The sequence below is a fragment of the Zophobas morio genome, unplaced genomic scaffold (assembly GCF_036711695.1).
Source record: "Zophobas morio isolate AGI-343-1 ecotype UQ-CSIRO unplaced genomic scaffold, CSIRO_AGI_Zmor_V1 ptg000314l, whole genome shotgun sequence".
NCBI classification, from domain to species: Eukaryota; Metazoa; Arthropoda; class Insecta; order Coleoptera; family Tenebrionidae; genus Zophobas; species Zophobas morio.
The window spans coordinates 151,386-158,567 of record NW_026972418.1 but is presented as its reverse complement, the minus strand read 5'-3'; the positions used below and the strand labels follow the sequence as shown (position 1 = coordinate 158,567).

At 32.6% G+C, this 7,182-nt stretch overlaps 1 long non-coding RNA gene across 1 annotated transcript; it reads right to left on the bottom strand.

Moving 5' to 3' along the window:
* Positions 1-410: 410 nt before the first annotated feature.
* Positions 411-1,084, bottom strand: LOC135119913 (uncharacterized). The gene is made up of 2 exons (XR_010278424.1): positions 1,002-1,084; positions 411-886 (listed from the first exon to the last, which is right to left on the bottom strand). It is a non-coding gene; the product is annotated as an uncharacterized LOC135119913 (long non-coding RNA).
* Between the last annotated feature and the right edge of the window lie 6,098 nt (positions 1,085-7,182).

The window sequence follows — 7,182 nt, the reverse complement described above, 5'->3', positions numbered from 1 at the left end:
TACTTAAACAAAGTTTATAAGTTTACTAATAACTGTTTGTATCAGAACAACTAAACCGCTATACGCCAAAATCTGTACGACTTAAATCTTTACCGGTATGCAAAACTAATAGTAGATATAGCTTCCGCACAAGTAAATGGAGGAACTATTAAGAAACCTATTTTATATGAAATTAAGAATTATTTAAAAGGTCAGGAAGGTGAGTTCAGTAAGATTTTTAACTGTATAATAGAGTATTATTACACAAGTGCGCTTAAAAAATTTTTAACGTAAATTGTCACACTCATAACTTTCTCTGATTAAGTAAAAAGAGACAACAAGTATTACTTTAAGTAGTAGACATTAACATAAAAAAAAAAAAGTAAACAAAAAGATTTTAAAAGAAAATGTAGGCTCTCGTACTTAGAAAATAGTTTCATTAAATTTTTAATAGTACTCTGAGGGAAGTAAACCAATTTTAGCTGGATCTTTTTCCTACTTCCTGGACTATTTCTGAGTATCCAAGAGCACTGGGACAGTTAACTTGAGTAACGACAGATAAACCAAATTTGTTCTTTAACGCTTCAGCAGAAGATGCTGATAACATTTTATCCTTCACACTGGCAGTATCAGGAGCCCACAACGCTAGTGAAACTTTGCTCCTCTTACTAGATGCAACCGTAAACTCAAAATCGTAGAGAATATAGCGACATTCCTTAGATTTAAGTCTGCTACATAAATTTTCCCAAGTGGATTCTGAGGAAGAACTATTATCGAACAATTCTTCGACTACAATCTCGTTATTTTCAATTTTTAAAATAGCGCCTCGAAGATTTCTGTTCTTCACGCGTTCATAAGCATTATAACTTTCGTCGCTGATAGGGATGCCTGAAGCCATTTTATTAAGCTACATTAAAGATAAAAATATTATTACAAAGTCGGTATTAAAACATGTGTAAGGTATTTATAAATAAAATTTTTGCACCGAACCGCTAGCAAACATACATATAAACAAAGACAACCTAAGAAGAGCGCAAGAAGCAAGAGGGAAACCGGAAGCAAAAAGTGGTAAAACCACTCGGTGCCCCTTGAATGCTATTTATAGGCATAAATTGTGGAGGTCTAAAAAATTAGTTTTAAAATAGGTTTTATATTGACCTTACAAAACTTAATTGATTACCAAAAGGAGATATCCACATGTTAAAAATGTGAGTTTCCTTTAAATTTTGGCAAGGAGGGTATATTCCTGAATACTACAGTGTAACACCATGAAAACTGTTTTTCATTAGGCCAAGTATTATCAAAACTACTAGCGCCTTCAAATGCAGGAGTAAAGGCATGTTTTAAGGGCTGCAGCTTTGAATATAATAAAATTGCTTAACTAGTGCTTTTCACTTGTTCTGAATAAATTTAATAACCTAATTTTTATAAATAAATTTACATAATTAATAATTATTCGAAGAACAAAGTAATATTGACTTCCTTTAAACCTGTAGTTTTGAGACTCAGTAAGTCCTTTAAAAACTGTGAGAATTTTTAACCAGAAATAAGTTGTGTCAAATAGATTTTTTTTACTCAATTTCTTTATACCTTTTTAAAAAAAAATTTAAAAAGTTAACTTCCGAGCATGTAAATTTTTAAAATAAATAGAAAGTGAGAGTGAAATAGATGGATCACTCACTTTTTAGTTGTTACTAAAGGTAGCACATAGTTGTTAACGACTATATAAGTAATTGCTGTGTTTATAAGGTATAAACGTATTCATAAAGATTTTTTTTTTTAAATTGAAATTTTGAGCTATTTAAGAATTTCATGGCTTTTAAATTTGCCATTTAAATCATCTTATAATATATAAACATACTAACTATTTTGTAGTGCTTTTAGCTAAAGTCCACCCGAAATAAATGAAAATTATGAATTATTCTCCCAAATTTGATTTAATTAATGCCCAAGAATTTACTTAGAATGTGAAATTACAGCAGTCTCTGTATTTTTAAAACTATAACTTATCACAGTATAATATATATGTCCTTCATAAGTCTATAACTACTTTAAAATAAAACGTATTTACTAACAGTTTTAAGTTAACTCGACACGATAACTGACAATATATTCTTTTAAAAGTACTTTAAAAAGAATTTTTTTATCTAAAATTTATAATTAATACAAAAAAGTCTCATAAGCCATTATCTATATTGATTCATGCAAAATGTTTTTTAACGTAACTCTTGCAACGTTTTGGCTATTTTTTTATCTTCTAAGCGTTAGACCAGCATTAAGTGTCGACTGCGCGCTGACCTCCTGAAAATAGTTAAAAATAACTTTTAGCTTGAGTAAACGCTGGTTTTCAACGAACTTTGAGTGCACTAGGCCTACGAGAAGAATTAAATTAATATTATCTTCTGGTAAGATCAGTTATTATATGAGCGAATACCTGATTTTAAAGAAAACCCCCTGTATAAAGTTGCTATAAAGACTAGATTTTAAGCGTATTTTTTTGCTACTTAAAGTAAATGATTTTATTCCTGGGTTTGATTAAAGATTTAAAACCCAACTTCTTTATTAAAAGAAGACCCTGTGAAAACACTACTAAATAATATTCTATATTAAAACTGATAACAATTAGCGTGAATTTAATAAGGTAGTTTTAGCTAATAAAAAAAAGTTAAGTACGGATTAAAAGATTCCTTTTTTTTAAATAACCTAAAAATATTTTGGAATCTGATTGTATTGCCTTGGCGACTGTGGGTCAGTTTTGTCGTTTGAAGTTGACTAATACAGTTAAGGTTTTTTAATAATAAATATAAAAAGACGGGCAATTAACTGGTATCAAGGTTGAAAAAATGAGTATGTGGGCTTTGCATAGCAACCACAAGCTTTTCCCTCAACACAAAAGAAAAACGAATTACGAAGTCATTGCAACTGCAAAAGGTACCGAAGAGAATTAAGCATACCCCCCCCACTTTTTTTACGTAGTTTTTTCTTTGCTTAAGTCAATGGGCATAAGAGCCTTAAGAGCAAGCTTGTGTTAAGCATCTTGGCATTGTTAATGATTGAGAAAGAAGATAATTTCAAGAAAAGAATACAATTGCAAAAAAAAAAAGCTGTGGTTGGGTGTTAATCCGTTGAAGCATCTATTATTAGCGAGTGCGCGGCAAAATAAAATTTTTGATTTCAATTCTTCGCGTTAAAAACAAGTTTTATACAACTGAGATAAGTATAATTTTCGCTGGCACTGCAGAAAAAGATACTATCCTAAATACCCCGCCCTATCAACTGCCAATTGAAGATTTAAAGCCAAATAGTAGGGGGAGCGCGGAGGTAACTTTATAACCATATACATAAATATATCTAAATGTGTATAAAAAACTAATAAGCAAAAAGGAAAGAAGAAAAAAAAACCGCCTAACTGTAAACCACTTCTAAATATTAAGCTAAGTAGAAAAAGAAAAGGTCAGAATAACTTTTTATTAGTTGACAAACCAAGCAGTTTTTAATTATAAATTACTAAAGAATGGCTCCTAAAAATTGCATTATAAATTGAGAAAAGACAAGTATATTAACATAAAATGGTAGCTGGTTGTATGCAGTATAGTGTAAACTTAATTATCATATTGTAGGTAATATAAAAATATAGTTACATAATAACATTTACTATTTATGGCCTATTAAGGTGTTGTGTAACTCCTTTAATATAATAACACTTAACAATGATTTAAAAAAGGTGAGTACTAAGAGTTAATTTTTTGCTAACGAAAACTATAAATTTAACAAAAAAAATTTATTAATTGCAGAACTTCATTACTCCTCCAAGTAATTAGAAAATTCAAACTTTTTCTCATCGCCTAGAGGGTTAGAATAATAGCTTCCGAGGTTTTCTTGTTCAGAAGTTTCTAAGCCTTTGGGTTTCATAAACTTTCTTCTAAGCACATACGCTCCAGCACCCAAAGCAGCCAGGCCTACTACTCCTCCGACTGCTCCGCCAATTATGCCAGAACTAGGGTTATTTTTTGACGCGCATTCCTGTTGGTTGCATACTTGAGATTTCTCATCAGGCCCTGTACAAGGTTCGCCACCGATATCCGCTTTAGGATTGCTGCAAGTCCGTCTAGAATATTGGACTCCCCCTCCACAAGTTTTAGAACAAGCCGACCACGCTGACCAATCAGACCAACCGCCATTAATAGGACATGGGCCCTCGTTGCACGCTTCCTGAGCAATATTGCTTCCTTCACAATCTTTTCCTTCATAAGCTGGTAGTGGGTTATTGCATTCCCTAGTACGATTACGAGTTCCCCCTCCGCAGAGTTCGGTACAAGCTGTCCAATCTGTCCACTCAGACCAACCGCCATTAATAGGACATGGGTCCTCGTTGCACGCTTCCTGATCAATATTGCTTCCTTCACAAACTTTTCCTTCATAAGCTGGTAGTGGGTTATTGCATTCCCTAGTACGATTACGAGTTCCCCCTCCGCAGAGTTCGGTACAAGCTGTCCAATCTGTCCACTCAGACCAACCGCCATTAATAGGGCATGGGCCCTCGTTGCACGCTTCCTGATCAATATTGCTTCCTTCACAATCTTTTCCTCCATAAGCTGGTAATGGGTTATTGCATTCCCTAGTACGATTACGAGTTCCCCCTCCGCAGAGTTCTGTACAAGCTGTCCAATCTGTCCACTCAGACCAACCGCCATTAATAGGACATGGGCTCTCGTTGCACGCTTCCTGATCAATATTGCTTCCTTCACAATCTTTTCCTCCATAAGCTGGTAATGGGTTATTGCATTCCCTAGTACGATTACGAGTTCCCCCTCCGCAGAGTTCGGTACAAGCTGTCCAATCTGTCCACTCAGACCAACCGCCGTCAATAGGGTTAGGAATTGGGCGGCAATCCACCAAGTAAGGATAATCGCACACAAGTCCATTAAAATATAAAGAAGAGCCACAATCTTGAAGGGTAGACTTACCATTTGAACATGAATAATATTGGCTACATTCAAGAGGATACGGGTGCACACCGTCAGGACACACTTCCCATTTACTTGAGGTCTCAGGCTCATAAGATTTATCGCTTACGTCTATGCATCCACATCCTCCTCCAGGCTCCACAACTTCTAACCATTTATCTTCAGGTTTTTCTCTCTCATATAAATTATGTGGAGCTTTAAAATGGTCCAAAAATTCGGCATAAGTTAAGGGTTTAACTATGTATGCCTGACGACCATTCCAAAACTCATTGCCATGACATATTGACATAATCTTAGGGCCACAATAGTTTCCAGTATCTTTATTTAATTTCCAGTCTTCTGGCATGCAGGCAGTTACGTTTTTGTTGTTCAATGTGTTCTTTAATGTCGAAGGTATTTCAGGTCCCCAAAAATCTGGATTTCCCCAATCGTACTCGCAAGTTTCTGTTGAAACCAGCAGTAAGTTAATGTAAAATACTAAAATATGAATCATTTCTTAATTTCGAAAGAGTTAAATATTGAGATATGTTAGTGGAATATATAGTATTTTATTACAATGTACAGTAGTTGCCTAATTTTTTAAGCAAATATGTTAAGAAACTTTTGGTTGACCTTCCAGACTTGGTAACTTAAAATTATGTATACCAGCCACTTTATTTAGGTAAATATCACATTAAGCTGATATATGTTGAAACCTACAAAAGATGACCCTTTTAATAATAAAAGCCTAAGATATATAAAAATTTAATTATTTTTGTTTAAAAATCTATTTAGTTTGGTAGACAAAAGCTAACAAGGAGATCAGTTTCTAAAACAGATATTCCTGTTAAATTAGGTAATAATATTTTGACGTTAGTCTTTCATTAATGCCTTATTAGTAATAGTCTTGTAATAATGCCATTTTCTCCCTTTTCTTTTTAGCCAATTAAAATACAGCTTTTGCTCAAGTTTTTTAGAATAAAACACCTCTCTCTCTAAAAATTCATAAAAGACTATATTAAATTTTTTCTTATTAGCTGTTTTGTAATTGATAAGTAACCAGTATTTTATAGCATATCGTTGTTGCCTTAAATATTGACTTTTAAATAAGGTTTATTTTTAACTTCTGTGTACAGTAATGGATGGCTAGGTATTTTTTGATGCCTGATTTGTTATTTAATAGAGGAATTTGGAAGGGCTACCCATTTATAGTTACGTATAGTTAAGCTAAAATATTTAGCTTTAGTTACTTAAGCAATGGCTTTATCGTAGTTAATTCTGTGTTATCAGAGTTTCACGGCACGTGGTTATCAGAGTTAATATCGACATTAACAATCTCATAGATGCTCATAACATAGTAGTGCCCATAATTCTATGAAACCTAAAGGTAAAAAAGAACATCCCCTCAATTTTCATAGCCTGTCAATAAATTGTTTTTTTTTTATAAAAAATAATGTGTATAAGGATTGATTGTGCACCTGAAAGAATTTTATTTTTGGGTTTCAAACAACTGCCATATAAAGTTATTATTTATTAAAAACACTCTGTTTTTTATCTCTCCTATGTATGGTAATAAAAAGAGGCTAGTTTTTTCTGAACATTATAGTGCAGAAGCGTGCCCCTTCTAAGGAATTTAGCAACTACAATTTTTGTCTTCTATAACTAAAAAAAACTTTTTTGTCAACTTGTGATAATTTGTCAGCGGAAGTTTCTTATTTTTTTTTATAATAATTTTAGAAAGGATGAATCTAGTATTTTCTGGTTTTATAACAATTAACTAGTTAACAGTAAAAAAAACTGTATTATATCCTTAATCAAATGTGGATGGGTCGACTTAGTTGATCCAAAGTTCATTTTTTCACTTCAGAAATGCGGATAATACTTTTATAGCACTTGAGAGTAAGGTGAGAAAATGATTCAGTAAATATCTTTTGTTTTATCCAAAGTTGTTATGTTTAAATCGAATTTTCCCCAGTTCTTAGGTATATGGGCTACTCCCCTATTTTTTATTTAATTATTTTTATTAAAAGAGTGTTTATTCGATAAAATATATAGCTTTTAGAGTTTGCTAGGTGATCCCCATCTTAAAAACACGACAAGCACAATATAAAGTGGTACTTTTCTCCGCATTAAAAGTTTTTATGTTTAAAGATACATGGCCTTAAAAAATGACTAGCTAACTAAGAATATGTGTCAAACATTTTTCTCTATTAAGGAACCTCACAGCGTAGGTTATAAATTCAAAAACTGGGAAAAG